This window comes from Myxocyprinus asiaticus, chromosome 6, assembly GCF_019703515.2.
Source record: "Myxocyprinus asiaticus isolate MX2 ecotype Aquarium Trade chromosome 6, UBuf_Myxa_2, whole genome shotgun sequence".
In the NCBI taxonomy this organism is placed as follows: Eukaryota; Metazoa; Chordata; class Actinopteri; order Cypriniformes; family Catostomidae; genus Myxocyprinus; species Myxocyprinus asiaticus.
The window spans coordinates 56,126,213-56,151,627 of record NC_059349.1 but is presented as its reverse complement, the minus strand read 5'-3'; the positions used below and the strand labels follow the sequence as shown (position 1 = coordinate 56,151,627).

The 25,415-nt window shown below is 37.1% G+C and overlaps 1 protein-coding gene across 1 annotated transcript in view; it reads left to right on the top strand.

The window, feature by feature from the left end:
- Nucleotides 1-484: 484 nt before the first annotated feature.
- The window catches only part of LOC127443057 (receptor-type tyrosine-protein phosphatase S-like), a 201,302-nt gene continuing 176,371 nt past the window's right edge, over nucleotides 485-25,415 (top strand). The window contains exon 1 of the mRNA XM_051701542.1: nucleotides 485-632. The gene's annotated coding sequence lies outside the window, so the exon portion shown is untranslated. The remainder of the gene's footprint in view (nucleotides 633-25,415) is intronic.

Sequence of the window (25,415 nt, the reverse complement as noted above, 5' to 3'; positions counted from 1 at the left end):
TATATTATTATTATATTATTATTATATTAAATCATTATTATTATTATATAATATGTTATATTATATTATATTATTAATCTGTGTGTTTGGTCAAGTGCTAAAGTCCTATCATTATTTTTGTTGTGGCTGAAAACATGAGTTATATTCATGTGTATGTTCATGTGTTTCTGTGACAGCTGTAATTAAGACATTATTTTATAAATTGAAGTAATCAGTAAAGTCAGTCATGTGATTATAGAGAAGTAATTAATCATTTGTAGTGGAGTATTTTTGAGTAAATGTTCCAACACTGCTGTTTGAATTGGAAACAATGAGCTCTGATGTGATCTGCTTATGGATATTATATTGTGCATCCCTCATTATTTCTCTTTAATAGGTGATTATTTCTTTATGTTCCAGGACGAGCGCGCGCGCGGCTCAAGATGCTGTGCACGCGCTTTTCATCGCCAGGAGGAGGGAGCGCGCACCGGGGTGCGAGGAGGAGGAGGAGGAGGAGGAGAGCATCGATGACATCAACCTTCATCTTCATTCTCTCCTCCGAGGCGCGTGAGTGAGATGCTCCGGTCGGTCGGTGTTCGGGAACATTCACACCTGTGCTGCTCGAGTCCTCATGACACTGAATGTTCACGCAGGTAAACGGATCTTTTATTCATGTTTTATTAAGGAATATTTGAAACGCACCGCACCCACCGGAGACAGCTGACCTGGTTAAGTGTGACTGCTGGTTACTGCTGGTTAATGCTGGTTAAGTGTCGGTGTAGATCAGGTAAATAGTTTATTTAGAGGATATATTAATGGATTTTACGGTCTCATTGTTCGTTCAGATCGTTTCATCTTCGTTTCTTTTGTTCCAGTTTCTCTTGATTTATTCTGTCTGGATTCCCTTCACCCGGATTAAACATGAACACTTCCGATATTTGACATAATTGTGTCTTTTATCGGTGTTAATGAAGCTTTGATGTGTTATTGATAACAGAAATTACAGCTAGTGACAAACAAACAAAAGTGTGAATCTGCAGCTTTCTGAAATACATAATACACATTATATTATTTATTTTATTCTGCTGCAGCTGTGAACAAATAACACCAATAACATATTAATTACACTAAAATATTTACAGTATTCTGCTGCAGTTTTTAAAAGAATGTATAAATTAATCTCAGTCAACAGCATTTGTGTTAATATTGTTGATCACCACAAACATTCATTTAGTCTCGTCCGTCCTTTTCTTTAATAAAAGCACAAATGTGTGTTCCAGTGAGACACTTACAATGGAAGTCAATGGGGGAAATTTTGGAGAGTTTAAAGACAGAAATGTGAAGTTTATAATTTTATAAAAGCACTTACATTAATTATTCTGTTAAAACTCGTGTATTATTTGAGTTGTAAAGTTGTTTAAATCGTCGTTTTTACAGTCGTAATGGGTAATTGTCTATATCTTTCCACAGATGTGGTTAGTAAGTGATTTAATCACAGTAAAATCATGTTAACACACATATTGTTTATATCTTGTGTCTATACTTTTGAAACAGTGAGTATTTTAATGTTTACAGATTGACCCCATTGACTTCCATTGTAAGTGTCTCACTGGAACACACATTTAAAGAAACGGAAGGACGAGTCAAAATTAATTTTAGTGGTAATCAGTGTAATTCATTACTAACTACTAATTACATCTTCTACAGTGTAATTAGATTACTGTACTAATTACTCTGTCTGAAAAGTAATTGCATTACTTATTACTGATTACTTTTTAAAACCCTGATCAACCTCGACCAGATGAAAAATACATGAAGGATAGACATGAAACTGTTCTTTTAATTCTTTCAAATAAATCATATAAAATCACATTAATTATTCATGAACTGGCCAATGAATTTAATGGGACAGCGTGAAATTAGAAAACATATATTTTAACATTAGATGTTAAATTTAGATTTTAAATTCACTATTGTTTTATATAGAATTGTTCTAGAGTATATACACAATTACATCAGAACTGTAATTAAATTACTGAAAAATTTAGAGTAAATCCCAACACTGATGGTAATCAACATTATGACACAAATGCTGTCGATTAAACTGAACTGGTATTGAACCCGAAATATTCCAGGTAAAAGTATTACAGGTAAAAATTGTATTATATAATTTTCAACTGAAATGTAAAAAAATTAAATTGCTTAAGAAATGTAAATAATTTTTGTAGACTTTTCTGATTAGGCCAAATGAAACTTTACTGAATGACATTAATTCTTTTCTGAAAGACTCATGCTGCGTCTACAATCGTGTCACAGTATGTACTTTATTTCATGAAGAACACACTTATCTGCCGGTAAAACACCGTTCTTCAGGTATGCATGTGAGTAGTATGAATACATTCTGGACAAACTTAATCTGAAGACGCGATATTGACCAGTGACCTGAATATATGACATAATAACAACAATTGTGACAATAATCCTGGTTTTGTTAAACAAGTGCATTTCAAGCACAAGAAACAAGGGTTAGGGATAGGTTCAGGGTTAGGTTAGGGTTAGGTTCAGGGTTAGGTTCAGGGTTAGGTTAGGGTTAGGTTCATGGTGAAGGTTAGGTTAGGGATAGGTTAGGGTTAGGTTAGGTTTAGGTTCAGGGTGAAGGTTAGGTTAGGGATAGGTTAGGGTTAGGTTCAGGGTGAAGGTTAGGTTAGTGATAGGTTAGGGTTAGGTTAGGGTTAGGTTCAGGCTTAGTGTTAGGTTAGGGATAGGTTAGGGTTAGGTTATGGTTAGGTTCAGGGTTAGGTTAGGGTTGGGTTAGGGTTAAGTTCAGGGTTAAGGTTAGATTAGGGATAGGTTAGGGTTAGGTTCAGGGTTAAGGTTAGGTTAGGGATAGGTTAGGGTTAGGTTCAGGGTGAAGGTTAGGTTAGGGATAGGTTAGGGTTAGGTTCAGGGTGAAGGTTAGGTTAGGGATAGGTTATGGTTAGGTTAAGGGTTAGGTTAGGGTTGGGTTAGGGTTAAGTTCAGGGTTAAGGTTAGGTTAGGGATAAGTTAGGGTTAAGTTCAGGGTTAAGGTTAGATTAGGGATAGGTTAGGGTTAGGTTCAGGGTGAAGGTTAGGTTAGGGATAGGTTAGGGTTAGGTTCAGGGTGAGGGATAGGTTAGGGTTAAGTTCAGGGTTAAGGTTAGATTAGGGATAGGTTAGGGTTAGGTTCAGGGTGAATGTTAGTTTAGAGATAGTGTACCATGGTATATCTATCACTTACAGTTGAAAAGAGCCGTCAGATTCGTGATTCTCTGGTATTGTTTTAAATCCAGTGTTTTGAGGCATTATGGGATTGTAAAGTAATCAGTTCTAGGGTGTTGCTTACTGGCCCGAAGTGTCCACCCTCTCTAGATCTGGCTGGAGTTTATCCTTTAATGGAAGTCTATGGGGTTTTTCTAGAGGTCGACCGATTGTGGATTTTACCAATATGATAACCAAGGTGTTGGAAAATGCTGATAACCGATTAATCGGCAGATAGTAGTTATATGGAATGATGAAACATTTCGTATTCTTTCTTTACAATGACAGGCACAGACCAGGAGTCCAAAATGAATCAAATCCAAAAAGCTGGACTTTTAACCTGTTTTGTTTTACTGTTTTGAAAAAAGATTCTCTAACCAGGATAGAGAGGGAAGTGGACGGCCAGATGCACAACAAAAAGACAAAATCGTAGTCTCTAGTTTGAGAAACAGACTCCTCACAGGTCCTAAACTAGCAGCTTCTAAATACCAAAGACCTGCATTGCTGCAAGAGGATTCTTGGACAAACAGAACATTTAAAGAATACATTTATTTCAATAGATATAGCCATTTGTAACATTGTTAATGTCTCTAAATCATCTCTGAACTACATAATGTGCATTGTGACAAACACATTCCTATTTCAGGTTTATTCTCATTCACGTATGTCCAAGTATTTTGGCTATGAAGTGAACATTCTGTACAAAACTAATATAATGCAATATCATAGAGGTGGAAATTTATCCTCTATAATATTGCAGCAATTATCCAGATATTGAATGAGATTATTAAAACTGTTAACTGTTAATAAGACAAAAATAAACATTTCACACAGTGTTTAGTGAGAGATATGATTGATTCAAACACTAAAAGTGGCTGTTCTGTATATGTATTATTGTATTACAGTAGTAATAATAAAGTCTTAATTAACATTATGGTTATTTAACATATTGAGATATTATTATTCAGTAAATTGTAGTATTTGGTTACATTATGTTTTGTGATTTCTCACCTTCTTTATATAACATCTCTTGCACACTTTTGGCCTCTAGCGGGTGAGACAGGGCAGGGATACAGCATCATGAGCGAGAGTGTTACCCGCTAGGACAGTTTATTTTGAACAAGAGGGGCAAACGGTTACTGAATTTAACACGGGAGTATAATACCGAACTGATGCGGATTGATAGAAGCGGAGAGCCCATCTGTGCGCACAATGGTGCGAGGAACCGGACGGCGGGGATCAAAATAATGTTGAGTGAAAAGTCAAAAGAAGATTGCAATGTATGTAATTGTAACTGTATCAGATATTATTAATAAAACACAGGAACTCGTTGCATGGGCATTTTGTGCCCCAATGTTTTGAATTTCGGGGATATTTTTGTTAATTTCAGTGGCACTTTTGCTCAGAGTCCCCGTTAATTTCCGACTGTATTAGCATTGTATCTTTCTAAGGTATATAAACAGTTTGTTTTAGACGTATACAAGTAAACAAGATATCACCACAGATATGTCAAACTACATTGTGTTAATGATTGGCACAGTTAAAACATTGACAAATGAAGTTTGATCAGTGGTTAAACGTGTTCAGACGGTTGCCTCATACCTGAATGAACGGCTCCTTTCCAGAATAAAATGAAATATGCAGAAAATCCCAGTATTACAGTTCTTGTACAGTGACGGGGCAGAAAGTGTTGGAGAAGCGAGAGAAGAGAGGACACCGGCATCAGTTTATGAGAGCTGCTGTGATCATGATGTTTCCATCGTGCCGCACACAACGTGTTTTACTTTATAAACAGATTTAGTGTTTATAACTCTCTTCTTCCCAAAAATTCAGAAATATTATGAATTTTTTTATACTTTGTAATTGTGGTGAAAATAATTGTGGTGAAGTTGAATACTTTATTTTTAATCAACTCAAGTAAAAGAACTATTATTTATTAATACTTAAAAAAGTTGAAAAATGTGAAAAATGTACTCAAGTACTGTAATGAGAGTAGTTGTAATCTGAGCTGAGATCATTATGAGAAACCTGTGAGATCTACAAAGAGGAAATGTTTATTTCCTGTTTTTAATTTCTGCTTCGGACGAGAAATCCCAAAGTAAAATCAGAAGTGAAAGACTGGCTTGATTTATTCAGATTCTGACAGAAGTTTTACATCCTAAACTCCATGTAACGTCACTAATACAGGTCCAATCAAATTAAAAAGAAATCTATTATTTCTGTATCATGTTTAATTTAAGTGTTAAAAAGGATGATTATATGTAAAGAAACCTTGAATTAAGAGCTGTTGACTCGATGATCTGATGGACCAGAGATTTAAAAACAAGAACAATTTCATCCTGAGATTCACAGTATTGTTCTAGATATTTAACAGTCTTTTACAACATTGCATGTTTAAAATCAGGACTTTTTCATCTGCATAAATAGAAAATACATGTAGTGTGATGTGGTTTAACAAAAGCAATAATGAGTTTTTGTTTGTGAGCATATCGCTGTATTCTCCTGTAATCTCTCCTGCTCAGAAGAATGATTATAAAACATCTTAAATCTAATGATGTGATATGAAGGAATATGCTCATATTTTCATCAAGGATTATTTGATGTCTTACACACATTACAGAGCTCATACGTGCCGTTTCATTCTACTTTTGAAAATCTGTTGTTTTTGTATTTCTACGAGTCATCTAGTTTAGAGCAATCTTTCATCCTGATAACATGTCGTGCTGTTTAACAGTGAGACAGGTAAAGTGTCCTCTCACACAGATCTGTCGTTGTGATTCGCTTTATCTCCAAAACACATGAAAACAACACAGAGAAGCTTTCAACCTAAAAACACAAACAGGATATTCAGTTTTTTTATTGCTTTAAAGGGTTGTTCACCAAAAAAATAATAATACTATCATCATTTACTCTCACACTAAAACAATATTAGGCAGAATATTAGCCTCAGTCACCATTCACTTTCATTGTATGGATAAAGATGTAATGAAAGTAAATGGTGACTGAGACTAACATCTCTCTTTGTGTACCACAGATGATGACAGAAATGATATTTGTGTGAGAACTATCCCTTTAAATAATCATTGCACATCTTGAGATGATATTTGATCATATATTTTCTTTAATATTTGAAAAACAAAGTAATTTATCAGTCTGGATTGTTCAGATTGTCCTACATGGTTCTTGATTGACAGTCAATCTCCAAGACGTATAAAATGTCTCATGTGACGTCCTTGACTCGCGAGCGGGTTTAGCGTGTCGTCTCTCTCTCGGCTCCCTGATTTATGATTGCATTTCTGATCCGTGAGACGTTTCGATGTCATCCACCTTAAAGCATTGATTCACAGGCTGTCATGCGGCCGCACGGCGCAGCGTTCTGATTGGTCTGGAATCATTTGATTGACAGCAGTGAGAGATGTTGACAAGATGGCCGTCTCTGCCGTGGACAGGAAAAGGCAATCAAGCGGTGCACGCGAGCGAGTTATTCCAGACAAACACTTGTGAATGCATTTGGGAATACAAGGTGGAATCGCTCGGCTTCCTCTGCTAATGGTGCTGACGGCTCACATTTCTCTGGAAGCCTCTGAAATTGGATTATTTACCATTTTTACGGTTTCTGTTTTATGGATCTTGCTCGTGTGTAACCTTGAGAGCATATTAGACATCCCATAATATCAAAAACAGGCAGAGAGAAAGAGAAGAGCAAAAATATTACTGTTAATATACAGACGTTTTAAATGATCAGTTTGTTATTTCTCTTTGCTTTAAGCAATATCATTTTTTTATATTGGCCAATACCGATCTCTAGAGCTCAGAGTGTCTGATGACTGATACATAATTCTTACGAAACTTTCATATTTAACCCCAAATCAGTGCATAAAGCAAATGAAGGCTGCATATGGGACCATGAAGATTTTTTTTGCATAGTGACATTATTTTCAGGACACTTAAGCATATTTTACCCCCTTTATTACAATTAAAAAAAGATGCTGAAGAACACATTTTTAAATGATATGTGAAAATAAAAGGTAGAACAAAGGGAGTACTTCTGTGATTCATAAATATGTTGCAGTAATAAGAATATTGCAGTAATGAGACTTAAAGTGCATAACTGTCATAGAATAATGTCACAATGTTAAAATTAAAATCCTAACCCTTAAAATAGCCTTCATATTCTGTAAGCAAAATATATTTTCTTATTTCTTTAGTTGTTTGTTTTAGAGTAAAATAGGATCAGGAAATGTTCTTGGCATGTTTCGTGAGAATTACCCATATAATGCAGATATATATTGTATAACATTGCAAAGATGTTCATAAAATTGCAGAATTTAAATAGATCGCTTATTTTACACAGTATTCACTAGGGATGCACCGGTCTGATACTTGGGTTGGTATCTGCTCCGATATTGATGATTTAACCGGATCAAGTTCGGTCAGACGAGCCCAATCTAAATCAGATAATAATTCATTAGTAATGGTCCTCACCGTCAACCTCAAAAAGTTTCATAAAAGCTGCACTCCAGTTGAGGGGCGATGCCATTCCCCTTTAGATCAACTGTGTCATGGATTACACAAAGATTACACTTCTGAGAACATGACACACGTGTTTTAAACTAGATTTTTAAAAGATCACCCATAAGTATTAGACAAACGATATCTTTGTGAATTGCAAAAGACTGCGTTTAATATTGAAATGATTTATTTACAGTGTTTATCTGCAGAACGTTTCACTGAATGAACGCTGCTCTGTTGACACACACTCATAACACGCGCGGCGCTCGTCATCTGCTGCTGTTTTAACATTCAGAGCTCAACATGAAGTCCATCTCAGATATAAACGCTCAATAGTTCAGTTTGCTTGTTACATTCACTGAGAATGACTTTAAATGAAAAGGGAATTGAACAGCTGTGAACTAAACGACACACTAAAACTCAAAAGACTTCCTGGAGTGTTCCACCAAAATATAAAAAAATGACGACTGGAATACATTATTTTTGTATAATACAGTTCTAATATTTAGTACATTATTTTGCGAATTATCATAATATTTAAGTTGACTGGGTTCCAGAAACTAGGTGGAGTGAATCCTGCTTTAACTAAAGTGAACAAACAGCAGATCCAGATAAAGAGAACTGATTTCTTTTCTACTTAAAGACTTTTACTGGAATTACTGTTCACTTTGCTGCTCCGTTATCCAGTTAACCGTTAAAGTTGTCTGAATTGGCTACACATGAATAGTTTCAGGATGCTGATTGGTCAACAGCCGTGTTTTATTCATGATAAATCACAGAACTTCTAATTGTATCATTCCACAGAACACACAGATGACAGTCATTCTTGTTGCCTAGCAACATTTACTGTCAGGGACTATATTTTCTGGCGGAAGCAGGATTTTACTTGTAAAATATAACATTTTAATGAACATTTGTGTCCTTAATATTTGTGTTATGTGATGACTGTTTTATAAAAGGTACTTGAGGCTGTCCGATATTGTGAATATAGTCACGGCTGAAGCGGTTTCATTCAGCTGTCACACAGTATTATTAACATGTTATATGTGTTTATCCCCTCTTAAACAGACACGTATGATTAGCTTTGATATAACACGCAACTCTATATAAAACAGATAAAACCGTTTATCATTGAAGTTTGTGTGATATGACAGAAGATTGTATTGATATATTTAAAACAACTTTATGAAGCATTGATTAATCACGTGATGTCACTGTATGACCGCACCGTCATGTTTGTGACCAAAATTCCATTAACCTTCATTGTGCTGCGCTGTGGGATGCGGCAAAAGTCGGCTAAATTTTTGTTTCTGTTTATAAATGATGAAAAGGTGATACTGCTGTTTAATTACCAGAGCCAACGTGTAATTTTAATTTCAATAAAGTTTTATCTTTTAAGTGACGGCTTCATTTCGCCAAAGACAAGCAGAGAGAACACGGATAAAAACACTTGACATGTCAGTTATCTGTACACGTGTCACTTATATTTATAACATCATCGATTCAGACACAATTAATAGGACGATGTTATTCAAAACACTCAGACTGTATAAAGATATGTGATCAACACGTAATGAATAAAAAAGCACCATAATGTGAATATATAGTAGATATTTAATGTGTATATACTAATGTTAGTCAATAAACAACACATGGTAATATTATGAAGCACAGACTTTATTCACATCACCAGACTACAATGTAAACATATTATTCATATTCACTAATGTGTCTCGGTTGATTTCTGTGTATTCTTCATGAGTTAAAAGCAGCTCTTATATTCATACAGACGGATCATCACAGACGCTTTGAACCAAATCAGAGCAGAAAACAACAGAAACACGTGCAACTACTGAATGAGAGATGTTTACGGTGATGTACCGGTAAACGTGTGTACTCACTCTACAGACAACACGACAGATGAATCGTGGATAAAATATATTTAAATGTCTGTGAAAGTAAAATTTGGCATATTTGTGCTGACCTCAGACCTGTATACACCTTTCCTGGGACTTGGATCAAAAGCATTTTTTGAGGTTTTTCTTGATATAGTTTTACGGTTGTTTTTCCGTTCACCTCCGTTGTTTTCTCCCGCTGATGATCACAGATATGACGGCTGCAGGGAAACGTGACATCACTGAAACAGGTCAATAGCAGTATCCATATGTTGACCTCTGACCTGCACAGATTGCACAGGCTTCTGATGAGCGTATGTGAGCAGCTGCTCAGATCTCTCTCTTCCTCATTTGCACTTCAATATTGATTCGTTTTAGGAATTTACAGACTTCATTCAGAATAGTGAAAGATCAGTCAATAGCTCATCACTCACTGTTGTCTGATTATCACACAGACAGAGAGAGAGACACCTCGGGATAAAGACCTCGGGGCATTTGGGTGACACTCGTCGTCTTTGGGCACAAAAAGTCCCAGCAGCAGATTCACGTCCTGAATGATCTGATGAATGATTTGTATCTAGAGTAAATGAGATGTGTGTATTTCATCATTCTTATAATGATGTGTAATTCAGCGTCTTGTATTTCTACTGCGTAATCTGATACACAAGAAGAGGGGATTTAAGGGACCGTCTAAAAATAAAAGCACATTTCATGATGTCTCAGATGGTAAGAGCAGTGTTGGTGAAGCTGCTGTGAAACTAGTTTGTCAAGCCAAAAGCTACTCATAATTTACACTTAAGCTGCTATTTTAAAGTCGTTAGCTACACTGCAGTTTAGTAAGAATGTTCTCTGTTAAGATATTCTTTATTTTATTGGAAAAATATTGCAAAAATTTTTACACGTGGATAAAAATTGGTTGCCGTGTATGGTGAAATATATTTTATTTATCAAGAAATTTTATAGGAATTTTATGGTAAATATTGTAAATATATATATATATATATATATATTTAAGTCAAATGTATGATTTGCCTTTAGTTAATGGTAAAAAATGGTATTATGTTTAAGTCATGTACTTTCATAGTAAACTTGTTAAAATTACAGTAAAAAACAACAATAATTGTGTGCTCCTAGAAATCCCTGCGTCATCTATAACATTTTATTTTATTGAAATGTTCAAGTAGTTTTTTTGTATTTCCAGTAGGTTGGTATATTATCATTATATTATTTAATGAAGTAGTGAACTGTAAAATACATCTGTAATGCCTAAAACATGCTCACTGTATTTATTAATGTGAATTTCTGGCGACTCCAGCTGATAGTTGTTTTTATTATAGATTTAAGAGGGGCTTTTTAACCCAATGTTAAAAAAAAATGGCCAATGTATTATCATTCTGGCAGATTAAATATTCATTTGTGTTTTTGACACCAAGTTAGTTATGTTTTAGTTTGTTACTAAAGTTACGGTGATGTGATGACACTTAAAATGACAGTTCACCTAAAAATGAAGATTCTCTCATCATTTACTCACCCTCATGCTGTCACAGATGTGTATGACTTTTTCTGCAGAACACAAATGAAGAATATTTCAGCTCTGTAGGTCCATACAATGCAAGTGAATGGTGACCAAAACTTTGAAGCTCCAGAATGTAGCATAAAAGTAATCCATAAGACTCCAGTGGTTTAGTCCATGTCTTCAGAAGTGATATGATAGGTGTGGGTGAGAAATTAATATTGAAGTCCTTTTTTTTTTTACTATAAGTCTACACTTTAACTTTTACATTCTTCTTCTTGTGTTTTTGGTGATTCACATTCTTCGTGCATATCGCCATCTACTGGGCAGGGAGGAGAATATATAGTAAAAAAGGACTTAAATATTGATCTGCTTCTCATACACACTCATCATATCACTTCTGAAGACATGGATTAAACCACTGGAGTCTTATGGATTACTTTTATTCTGCCTTTATGTGCTTTTTGGGGCTTCAAAGTTCTGGTCACCATTCACTTGCATTGTATGGACCTACAGAGCTGAAATATTCTTCTAAAAATCTTCATTTGTGTTCTGCAGAAGAAAGAAAGTCACACACATCTGGGATGACATGAGGGTGAGTAAATGATGAGAGAATTTTCATTTTTGGGTGAACTGTCCCTTTAAGGTTAATTCACACTAATACTTCACTAATGTCAGCTGTGATCAGTGTGTAAACCATGTTGGAGTTCTTAAATCAGTTTCACATCAGTTCTGTTTCTCAACTTTAAAAAGGCAATTTTAGAATGCTTGAAATGTTGGAGTTTGTGAGTTTTGTTTGCTGTTTGCAGGTGTTTATTGTGTTAGTGTAAAGCTGTCTTTATACACGTCAAGTTCATCTGATTGCTTTTTCATGTATCATTTAGTGAGGACTAATGATATAAGCACAGCAGCAGCAGTTATGATTTATTAAAGATAAAATAATCCAGGAGAGAAACTCCGCGGTGGATTGCGGTGGCCACAAAGCGTCTGATTTATTTAAAACGACTGCGACGAAGCGGCACTCATAAGCTCTCGAACACTGAACTTTAACACACTAAATTGCTGCACCCAAAGGATCTGCTTTACATTGCTTTGCTCTGTGAGTTATGATTCAGCAACAATTTGTCCAAACTGACCTGGGTACAACACACACACACACACACACACACAGACAAACTCACACACACACTCACACAGAGACAAACACACACACACACACACACACACACACAGACAAACTCACACACACAATCACACACACACACTCACACAGAGACAAACACACACACACACACACACACACACACACAGACAAACACACACTCACACACACAATCACACACACACACTCACACAGAGACAAACACACACACACAAACACACACATGTGTGTGATTGTGTGTATATGTGTGATTGTGTGTGTGATTGTGTGTGTGTGTGTGATTGTGTGTGTGTGTGTGTGTGTGTGTGTGTGTGTGTGTGTGTGTGTGTGAGTGATTGTGTGTATATGTGTGATTGTGTGTGTGATTGTGTGTGTGTGTGTGTGTGTGTGTGTGTGTGAGTGATTGTATTTGTAGTGGGCTAAAGCACAGAACTGGTAATCAGAAGGTTGCTGGTTTGATCCCCACAGCCACCACCATTGTGTCCTTGAGCAAGGCACTTAACTCCAGGTTGCTCTGGGGGGATTGTCCCTGTAATAAGGGTGCTGTAAGTCACTTTGGATAAAAGTGTCTGCCAAATGCATAAATGTAAATGATTAATTAACACTGAATTGGAAATTTTTACCAGACCTTCATTATTTATTTGTGGTACTTGAAAAAAAAAAAATTTACGTATAGATTTGACAGTTTTAGACTTTCAATTAAACTAGGAAAATACATGATAAAATACTTATTATTACATGTTTAAAACTATTATCGGTTGCACTTTATTTAAACAGTGTCCTTGTTTCAGTGTAACTACACAAGTACTGAGTAAAATAAATAACAACATGTACTTATAGGTTTAGTTATTACTATAGTCAATACATGTAGTATGTACAACAAGGACACTGTAAAATAGTGTTACCCTAAGATTATCTAAACAAAGAGTGAATTAAACAAACCATTTGAATATTTATTGTGTGAAAATTATTTCTATAAAAAATTATGACAATTAAATTGTTAAACTATTATTAAGTTATAAAATGATTATTTTAGTGTCAAAAGTTTTTGTACTTGTTACCAAGTGGACAAAAATGTCGGTGAAGAACATGCTTGAGAGGAAATATGAGACAAAACAAAGAAAAATGAAGGGAAATATGACTTTACACACACATTGTTAGTAGACAAATTAAATCGAGTCGTGTGAGAAATGAGTTCTACAGTGCTAGAAGTGTCTGAAGAAACACAAGTATTGATTCCTCTCAGAAACAGTTTGAAAACAATCATTATTTTGTCTGTTCTGTCTGGTGACGCTTGCGGTGTTCAGTAGCAGTTTGAGAAGCAGCTTCAGATGAGTGAATGAGAGAGAGAGAGAGACGGGCGATCCCTCAGTGCCCGTGCGGTTTGTGCGGCCGTGCCCACGGGCATCTGCTTAATGTACGTACCATTTCCTGCGTGCTTTCTTATCTCCGCGGCTTTTGAATCCAGTTGCCTGTAAAAGCTGCAGCCCACAATGCAGCTCTTATTGTGCGCTGACGTGCTGTCATGCGAAATAACAGCAGATTAAAAGAGATGATCCGGGCTTTACCAGGCACGTTTCCGGGGCACAAATGATGGAGGGTAAAAACAAGCTTACATCTCCTGATCGCTGATGTTCCATATGGAGAAGAAATCAGAACTCTTTGCTGCTTCATCTGGATCTGATGTGTGTGTGTGTGCTTGAAGAGATGATCATGTTTGTGCAATATTTGAAACCGTTTGCTACATTTTTTATCAAACCAACAATTGAAGTAGTTTGAGGAAATGTTTTATTTAAAAAGCAATACTGTGATGTCTTAAAGCAAATTGTCAGTCATGTCACAGCAGAGATGATGTCTGTCGATGTGTTATTATCTATCAGCACAAACTATTCCTCTGATACCAGCAGTCAGCTAAAGTGGGCCACTAATTGGGCCAGATAAGCTTGGAGCGTCATAGTTCTTTAGGATTCAATATCTAATCTCTGCAAACTATTTTAATCAGTGGCCACAATAGTACTTGACATGTTTAGACTAATTTCATTGGTTTGAGTTTAATAAGGTAGGCAGGGCAAATCATTTTTACAGAGGCTGGATGTTAAAAACATAGCACTAGTCAGTGTTGTAGTACTTGAGTCCAGGATTCGGACTCGTGTCTGACTCGAGTCTTGATATTGATGACTCGTCTCGGACTTGAACACTAATGACTCAAACTTGGACTCGAGCATTGGAGGAGAGGACTCGTTACAGCCGTTAACTTTTGCGTTCTGTCCTTTTATGGTATGAGATCACATGCGAATCTCTGCGCTGGCATGCGGATTTCCTTTGCTTTCACTCAAAACTGGACATGCACTCTCAAATCTCCCTGTTCTCATTCAGAGAGGGCGTGTGCCACGCAAACATGTCATGTGCACTCACAAATCTATTATAATATTCTGCCTCTGTAGACGTGGTATATCGAGGGAGAATACCGGAGTTTGAGGAATCAACTCGCCATTTGGTCGGTAGTGCATAATACATGATTAAAGTCGTACTGTAAGAATGATATTCTGATGCTCACTGATAATGTAAGAGACATGAGCAAATCAAATGACAGAAACCATTAACAAAGAACATGTTGCGACTCAAGTCCTCTCGAAACTTTCACCTTAGTAGAAAACTTACCTGCACAAGTTTGTCTAGAACGCATAAAGGATTTTTCAGAATCTATATGGTGGCACATATGTAGAAAATTCGAAAATATGTGGAACAAAATCGTAAAATTATTTGATGAAAAAGACTAGTAACCCTTTAAGCTCTGAAGATGGTTTTAAAGATTTCCTGTTTCAGTGGCATATCCAAAATTAAAGGCTTATAACTCCTCAAACATAATAATTGTACATAAGAACTAATTACACATGCAAACACAACAATGACTAAAGGTTTGTACAGCATGCAGACATGATTTTAGTAATGAGATTTCACAGAATGAGTTTCATTCTGTGTCATTTGAGTCATCATTGAGTCTGTGTCATGTATTTGGCGCCATCTCCTGGTGGTCATATGTAACATTGTGCTTCATGTGGATTATCTAATGATCTATACATCTGATTACCTTGTGTGTGGATAATCACCTCCTCTAAGATAAAATATGTGATATTTTATGTTCCAACACCAACATAATTGTCAAAGACATATACTTCGCTATTACTCGCTATATTTTTGTCTGTGAGTAAAACACATAGACTGGTTGTATTTTACTCTTTGAGATCTTTCCAACAACATATGACACATGACTATTTGATCAGTTCAGTGCAATTTTTGTAAAATAAAAAAAATAGATAATAATAAAAAAAACACTTCTGATTTGTCTGCAAATTTCAAAGCACTTGTTCAGTTTTGGTCATAATGTCTACATGCATTGGAAAGTAGAGCTTCTAAGCTTTCAAACGACACCTATTTTGTGTTGGTGAAGACTGTAGTTGTTAGTATTTTGACAATTATATTTTTTCTCATTGGCACATCTGAGCTTAGAGGGTTAAGTTGCTGGCCCATTTTAGCAAATCCCCATCAGCAAAAATGGGCCACTATGTTTCAGCTATGTTGGGCCACTTTATAAACTGATTTTAAGAGATATTTTGATGGTTTCTTTCATTAAAGCTATCAAATAATTTTGAAAGAAGATGTTGGAATTCATGAACATTGCATGACCGTGGCAATATTTTTTCAAAACAAAATTACTTCTGTAGTTTCCTAGTGAAATGTCCAGTGGGGGATGACAAAAGCGAGTGAAATGGTGTTGTAATCAGACATTGTTTTTAAGGAAATGTTGGATGGAGGTTTTAATGAGTAAAACATACCTCCCTAACATAAAACTTAAACCAACATCTAACCAATAGTGTCCTAAAGGCAAAACGAGAGGTAAACAAAACAGACATCCTTACCCTAAACCTAAACCTAACAGATGATGTTGTAAAAGCATTTTATGAAGCAACCACATCATTTCGTGTCACTTCTATGACACTTCTGTCTCACGTGTCAGCTTGCGTGTTTTGTTGGGCTCAAAGGTGAGCTACCGCGCAAGCTAATCATGTTGGAATAAGTGTGTAAATGAAGGTGGATTTGTAAAGCAAGTGTTAAAGTGTGTGTGTGTGTGTGTGTGTGTGTGTTTTTTAAATAATGCATTATAGTAAAAGTGTTTTGATATCATAACATAGCTGTGTGTGAGTAACAGAGCGAAAAATACGTGTTTATAAAGTCAGCCGTTGTACTCGTGATTTATGTGAAAGTGAATAAAGTGTTCCTCTAGTGTTCATTTCACCTGGAAACTGCTGATAAACGTTGAATGTGGCACATAAAAGTCAGTTTGCAAAAATGTAGTTATAATAACATTAATTCTATGAGACTAGGTTGGTTATATTAGTATTGTATTGCAGTTTCCATAAATGTGCTCAAGTAAATGTGCGTCGACACACACAGCTGCAGGGGCGGGTTTACGATTTATGAGGCCCCAAGCAACCAACCAACCCGGGGCCCCATTTGAAAAATGTTGCTAAAAAAATGACAACATTTATTTTAAATCATAATTTTTCATTCTTCCTATCAGCCGTTGTAGCCAAGTACATTCAAAATGTTTAATGAAATACAAATCTAGTTAAAGATAATTAATGCATGTTTTCCAGTTTTTCCACAATACAGTGATAAAAAAGCAATATTTACCTTTGTTTACAAAACACTTTTGTGTGTGTGTGTGTGTGTGTGAACAGGGTGTGAAAAACCTACTACTTCACCCAGTAACATTTTGAAATTCAGTTGTTACAGTATATATTAATATTATAACCCGACAATTATTTATTGTTGTCCAGATTGTCATTATAATATGATACAGTATTTGTTGTATACAATAGTAATATAGTTCTGCCTTATTTACTTTCACCTGGAGCTTATATTCTAATGCTGCAGTGTATTGTTCATCATGTTGCAAAAGGCTGTATTTTATGAAAGCATCGTAGGCAACATTCGTTACAGTAACATTAAACATACAGGCCACGGCGGCCCCTCAGCACACTAAAGCATAAAAAAAAAAAACAGAAAAAAACAACATTGCCATTTATCAAGCGCTGAAACTTTGCTTGGTGCAAGAATAATCTGGAATAATGTTAAAAATTTTAACAGTCACCCCTTTGCAGCCTGAACTTGTTCAGAACATTAAATCTTTGTGACACCTGCGCTAAAAACAGTCTAGACGCAGCGCAGCGACTGAAACAGAATACAGGTGTCTCAACATGTGTTTTTGAAATCTGAAGTTATTTTTAACTTGACACAGTGTCTAAAAATGTGCCGGTCCTACATGAGACACTGAAGAAACAGCGAGACGCGGTACAGCAGTCAAGGACGTTCCTAAATCGTGTGTTTACATAGAAAAACAATGGGAAAAACAAGAGTAAAAGCACGCAAAAACAGTGTGAACGGCCCCTCATCTGTGTGAGTGAGCGCGCGTGAAACAAGTTCAGAAGGCCTGTATATTTTTTCAGAAATTACAAACCCGAACCCAAAGTCCTACTGACCCGATCCCGGCGGCTTCATGAACCACTCTGAGACCGCAGACAACAGCGTATTTGTGTGTGTACACAGATCAACATGTCACCCCTCAAGCGGTTTTTGCAGAGCTTTCCTACTCGGGCCAGAGGGCCCCTGACATCCGGGGCCCCACACAATTGCGTGGTTTGCGTGGTGGTTAAAACCGCTACTGCACAGCCGCAATGGTGATTGCTCTTCTGGCATGCATGCACATAAGCAGCCACCAACAAGACAGCACATTGGTTCTGAATTGAGTCTGTATTTGCTGTTATTATACTGAAAGACCAGTGTCATTAATTTATACATATTTCTTAGTATTAAAATAAATGTATTTGTTATTATCAATTTCACAATGAAGCATAGATACTTTTGACATCACTACAAGATGATTACAACATTCGGGCTTTACTGAAAACATTCAGGGCTTAAGCCCTGGTAGCCCAGCCCAAGCGCCACCCATGGGCACCATTAACAAGAATAATTAAAAATTGCTCTCCATGTCAAAAAGGTTGCCGAGCCCTGGTGCTGTCAGACCACCTAGAAGTACACATACAGTACTATTAGTTTTGACCTTCCTTTTACAGTACATTAACTCTTTTCTGCTCAACCATTCTGGTCAGTTGAATGACTTTATATTTTTAATTTACAGCACTCTGGATTCACTAATTGTACATAAATATGCTTTGCTGCTGATTTTAAGAGGACTCAAGTGTGAACATCCTTTCTTGAACAGTATTTCTATTGGCAGTAGAGAATATTTGCCCATGAAATAATTTTTGTCAAAAGGAAACACTAATTTTAATTTTATTTGTTTTAATTTTTATAAATGTTAAGAATTATATAGCAGTTCAAATTGCAATATTTTGTCCAAACTGTTCAGTCCTAGTATTAGATGCATATCTCCACTAGATGCATGTCTGTGTCAGGTGCACGTCTATGTTAGATGTATGTCTGCCGAACCCCATGTACAGGTGCATCTCAATAAATTAGAATGTCGTGGAAAAGTTCATTTATTTCAGTAATTCAACTCAAATTGTGAAACTCGTGTATTAAATAAATTCAATGCACACAGACTGAAGTAGTTTAAGTCTTTGGTTCTTTTAATTGTGATGATTTTGGCTCACATTTAACAAAAACCCACCAATTCACTATCTCAACAAATTAGAATACATCATAAGACCAATAAAAAAAACATTTTTAGTGAATTGTTGGCCTTCTGGAAAGTATGTTCATTTACTGTATATGTACTCAATACTTGGTAGGGGCTCCTTTTGCTTTAATTACTGCCTCAATTCGGCGTGGCATGGAGGTGATCAGTTTGTGGCACTGCTGAGGTGGTATGGAAGCCCAGGTTTCTTTGACAGTGGCCTTCAGCTCATCTGCATTTTTTGGTCTCTTGTTTCTCATTTTCCTCTTGACAATACCCCACAGATTCTCTATGGGGTTCAGGTCTGGTGAGTTTGCTGGCCAGTCAAGCACACCAACACCATGGTCATTTAACCAGCTTTTGGTGCTTTTGGCAGTGTGGGCAGGTGCCAAATCCTGCTGGAAAATGAAATCAGCATCTTTAAAAAGCTGGTCAGCAGAAGGAAGCATGACGTGCTCCAAAATTTCTTGGTAAACGGGTGCAGTGACTTTGGTTTTCAAAAAACACAATGGACCAACACCAGCAGATGACATTGCACCCCAAATCATCACAGACTGTGGAAACGTAACACTGGACTTCAAGCAACTTGGGCTATGAGCTTCTCCACCCTTCCTCCAGACTCTAGGACCTTGGTTTCCAAATGAAATACAAAACTTGCTCTCATCTGAAAAGAGGACTTTGGACCACTGGGCAACAGTCCAGTTCTTCTTCTCCTTAGCCCAGGTAAGACGCCTCTGATGTTGTCTGTGGTTCAGGAGTGGCTTAACAAGAGGAATACGACAACTGTAGCCAAATTCCTTGACATGTCTGTGTGTGGTGGCTCTTGATGCCTTGACCCCAGCCTCAGTCCATTCCTTGTGAAGTTCACCCAAATTCTTGAATCGATTTTGCTTGACAATCCTCATAAGGCTGCGGTTCTCTCGGTTGGTTGTGCATCTTTTTCTTCCACACTTTTCCTTCCACTCAACTTTCTGTTAACATGCTTGGATACAGCACTCTGTGAACAGCCAGCTTCTTTGGCAATGAATGTTTGTGGCTTACCCTCCTTGTGAAGGGTGTCAATGATTGTCTTCTGGACAACTGTCAGATCAGCAGTCTTCCCCATGATTGTGTAGCCTAGTGAACCAAACTGAGAGACCATTTTGAAGGCTCAGGAAACCTTTGCAGGTGTTTTGAGTTGATTAGCTGATTGGCATGTCACCATATTCTAATTTTTTGAGATAGTGAATTGGTGGGTTTTTGTTAAATGTGAGCCAAAATCATCACAATTAAAAGAACCAAAGACTTAAACTACTTCAGTCTGTGTGCATTGAATTTATTTAATACACGAGTTTCACAATTTGAGTTGAATTACTGAAATAAATGAACTTTTCCACGACATTCTAATTTATTGAGATGCACCTGTATGTCTGCATTAGATGCACGTCTGCATCAGATGCATGACTGGGTTAGATGCACCTCTTTTTCAGATGCATGTCTGTATTAGACGCATGTCTACCAAACCCCATGTGTGTCTGCATTAGATGCACATCTGCGTCAGATGCATCTCTGTGTTAGGTGCATGTCAACCGCATGCGTGTCTGCGTCAGATGCATGTCTGTGTTAGATGCATGTTGTTTTACATGCATGACTGAGTTAGATGCAGTTAGTCTGCAGGTCTGGTGAGGGCCATTAAACTGATCACAGAGACACTAGTGGGCAGAGTGGAAGCTGAGTGCAGCTGGCATGTTTAAGCAGTGCAGGACTGCTGTGGTTGAACTCTTGTTAAGTTGGTGATGTGAGTTCCGTTCATTTGCACGTTAATCCACCTTCATTGTTAGTCTGGGCTTCAGAGGCCTGCGGGGAACGGACTGTTTGGTCGGCGGCATTTGGTTGAGCGATTCAGACCTGATCTTCATCATACAGCTGTGATATATGACAGTGTCTGCTCTCTTGACTATATGGAGATTAAAAGTGTCATAAATAGGGCAGCCAATGTTTTTAACATCAGTAATTGGATTTTCACCACTTTGTGCTAATATTGCAGATTATTTGATGCTTTGGCTAAGTGCCTGATGACTTGAATTATTCTTTAAATTGACATTTGTGCTGGTGAATTTGCACCCATACAATATGAAGCATTTGTATAACAGAAATCTTTGTATTTTTATATGTGAAGCTTGATGTTTAACTAAAGCAAGTTACATTATAATGTAATCATGTTTAGTACCTGACTGATATGTGTTTTTAATGAGCAGTGCCAATATCTAGAGAATAGGATGGCACATGGGCAATACAGTGCTGATATTAAATACAGTTTAAAGGTGAAGTGTCATTTCTGTGAAAAAATAATGATAGTGGTGAAACTACAGATTTAATATAACATTATTCTTAACACTGAATTTATCATTCATGGCATCAGTCAGATTGTTGTATTCAGAAACTAGAATACCTTACAGATTAATTCAGTTTCAATGTCTTTGACTAATTTCACTCATCACCATATTTATCTGCATCATCAACATTCCACTCCCTGTGTGTTCCGGCACAGTTCACGTATGCAGTGTGGCACCATAACGGCACGCCATCTGTCCTCGCTGAACCTGACAAACGCACCAACTTTGTCAAGAATCACTGAGAACACGGTACATTAACTCAACTGTCAGCCAGCGTTTGATTCAAGCTCTCTTCAGCGCGCGAGATGGATGGTTTGTCTGAAGGGCTGTTGGATTTTCTCGTGGTGTGAGAGTTAGAGAGGGATTGATAGCAGCTCACGGGTGGATGTCACAAAGGCGCGTGAGATACATTTCAGTGCTGGACTGATTCCAGTATTAGCCTGCAGCAGTTTTAGTTCTGCAAGAGGAATATTTTACAGCATTTGTTCTTAAGCATCAAAGACTTTTACGTTAAAGAGAATGTACGTTACCCAACAACACTTCACCTCCGTCACTCACTATAGAAAGAGAGAGATGTTCAGTTAATTTTGCATCCACTTCACATTATAGTTTTCCCTTTCGCTCAGCCATGACAAACTCCAGACACACTAACTTTTTTTTTTTGCTTTTCCAGGCATATAAATTCCTACATTATTGCAAAGACTTAGAGATCCGTACGGGCATTGAGTTGAAGTTCGAACCCGGCCCATACTCAAGACATGGGCCCGACCCGACCGGATATCAAATAATTTTAACCCTGAACCTGAAATTGCTCGTACTCAAGTAAATTTGTTGTAATGTGCTGTATTTTTATGTAAGCATCATAGGTTATATTCGTAACAGTTTTAACGCTGCATGGCGGCCCAGCAGCACATCAGAGCAAAAGGGAAACAACTGTCATAACGTTAATCAAATGTTGAAACTTTGCTGAATGAAGAACAATCTGGAATAATTTGTAACAGTATAGCAGTCACATGAAGTGATCTTTGCAGCCTGAACTTCTTCAGAACATCGTGTTGACACCTGTGCTAAAAACAAGCTAGATGCAGCGCAACGAATCAAACAGAACGCAGGTGTCTTGAAATGCTTTTTTAAAAATGTAAGTTAAAAAAACAACACAAAAACAGCGCAGATGCACACAAAAACACGTTCGGTGTGAACAGGCCCTAACTTGTCTGTTTGAGCGTGTCTGTGAGTGAGAGTGCCAATATTATATATACATATATATATATATATATATATATATATATATATATATATATATATATATATATATATATATATATATATATATATATATATATATATATATACACGTAGGACTGGGTACAGCCTAGCACCTCACGATACGTAGTGCAATACATGTCACAATTCGATATATTGTGATACATCACAAAATCATAATTTGATTTGATTACAAATCAATTCCAATTTCAATTCCAGTTCATTTGGGTATATTTCTATTATATGCTGATGTCTGGTTAAGAGCATGTAGCTCGAAACATCAAGTTTTTGTCTGTTGGTGAGCTCATTAAATTGATTTGGAAGAAACAGTGTACCAACTTTGTTGTGTTTACTTCAGGGGTGGGCAACTATTTTGGTACAGGGGCCACATTGAGCTTTCAGTAGTGAAGGGGGGGGGCACATTGAGCTTTCAGTAGTGAAGGGGGGGCCACATTGAGCTTTCAGTAGTGCATGGGGGGCCATATTGGGCTTTCAGTAGTGCATGGGGGGCCATATTGGGCTTTCAGTAGTGCATGGGGGGCCACATTGAGCTTTCAGTAGCGCATGGGGGGCCACATTGAGCTTTCAGTAGTGCATGGGGGGCCATATTGGGCTTTCAGTAGTGCATGGGGGGCCATATTGGGCTTTCAGTAGTGCATGGGGGGCCACATTGAGCTTTCAGTAGTGCATGTGGGGGCCATATTGGGCTTTCAGTAGTGCATGGGGGGCCACACTGTACTACAATGTTCCGCATTGATTTGGTTCTTGTATCTTTTAAGTCCAGAAATTGTTGTGTACTCAACTTTCTGAAGTGTATATGTGACTAATGGGACTATTCTGCAATTGCCTAAAGAACTGCTTTCCTAACAAGCATTAAAAAAAACTGAATAAAAGCTCAGCATAATTACAAATTATTTATTTTACCACCTCTACTTCTCTGGTAATGTATTATTCAATTTAACACTCTCTACATCAGGGATCTGTTTGAATAATAAAAAAACAGAAAATTATAGTACTTTTAATGTTTGGCACAAAGCGGGCCAGTTTACTTATTTTATTCTTAAAACATTACCTGTTTACGCACTAAAGGGTCATGATGTGGGTCTCGTCAATGGTTTGGCTTTCCATTCAGCACACAACTGAATAAAACAGGCTGCATGACTATGATAAATGATTACTGCAAGAGTTAAATTAAAATACAGGTGCAACTAGGGACTTCAACATTTCTAAATTACACAAATAAAAAAATACATATTCGTGTCTCGTTTGCTTTTGCTCGCGTGTCAGTGATGCCAAGATCTATTTTTGGATCTTATTCAAGTTAATCACTGAGAAGGTTAGTTCACAAACTTTGTTGCACCAAACAGCTCATGCAGCCTAAAGAATGGACACAGAGTGGACATATAACACTTTTACTTGAGCAGAATATTGCACTAGAGTTCGCTTAATTTGTTTGAAGGGAAAGGGAGAGCTAGAAAGAGCGCACTCGCATGCATGGTTGCCAGATTGCACAAAATATGTATAACGTTAGGCGGGATATTTCCAATTTGCGGAAGTGTAAATGTCTAATTGGGGGGATTGCATCTCTTTTCTAGCAACCCTGAGCATGTTAAATGCTTGTGGAGCGTGTAAGATCCCAATGCAGGATAACTGAAATATCCAATTAAAAAAATGCTTTTAGGATAAATGAACTGCAGGCCAGATTAAACCATGTGGAGAGCCAGAACCTGCCCACGGGCCATAATTTACCCATGTCTGGTTTACATGATATGAATAAAAAAAAATAGTTTAATATAAGTGTCGATGCAATATCATGAGAAGAAGTATCATGATACATCAATATTTGATTGTATCAACACAGCCCTATTTATATATACAGTGCATTCAGAAAGTATTCAGACCCCTTCATTTTTTCACGTTTTATGTTGCAGCCTTAAGCTAAAATGATTTAAATGTTTTTTGCACATCAGTCTACACTCCATACCCCATAATGACAAAGTAAAAACCAGATTTTTGATAACTTTGTAAATTTATTAAAAAGAAAAGACTGAGAGGAGTCATGTGACGCCATGCGAGGATCGGATGTGTGAACTGCGAGCTCTGTGCACTTTGATAGTTTTAACACTTTTAATGACATAAACTGGTGAGATTCACTCTGTTTCATAACTGTTCTAGGAAGATAGTATGTCAAAGAATTCAAAATCCTCGGGCTCTGGAGACATTAAAAGACATTTTCGTGCTCAAGTTGACACCCCCGAGCAGGCCGTGAGCCTGGGAGTCGATTTAGTCGGAGAGATGCGGGAAATGTGGCGAGAGATGCTGAACATGTCGGCAATGCTGACGAAGGTTGTTGCTGACTTTGAGGATCTTGCTGTGGTACGTCGATCAATCACTGCCATGGAGGCGAAGTTCACTGATGTGGTTACAAGAGTGGGAGATGACGAGAAACGGATCGATTATCTGGAGTCATCGGAGAGGGAATTATCTGCTAATCCGCTAGCGACCAAGGTGGATTTGAAGCATGTCTGGCAGAAGTTGGAGGACATGGAGAACCTTACAGATATTGGTCTTACAGATATTTACTCTAGAATAGATTCTAGTCCCTCATTTCATCTGTTGTTACTTGCTCCATTGGAAACATCTTAGTCTCAGATCACACCCTGGTGAGTTTAGAGATGTTGCCACATACGGAGAAAAAGAAAACATATAGTTTGTGCTTTAATGTATCCATTTT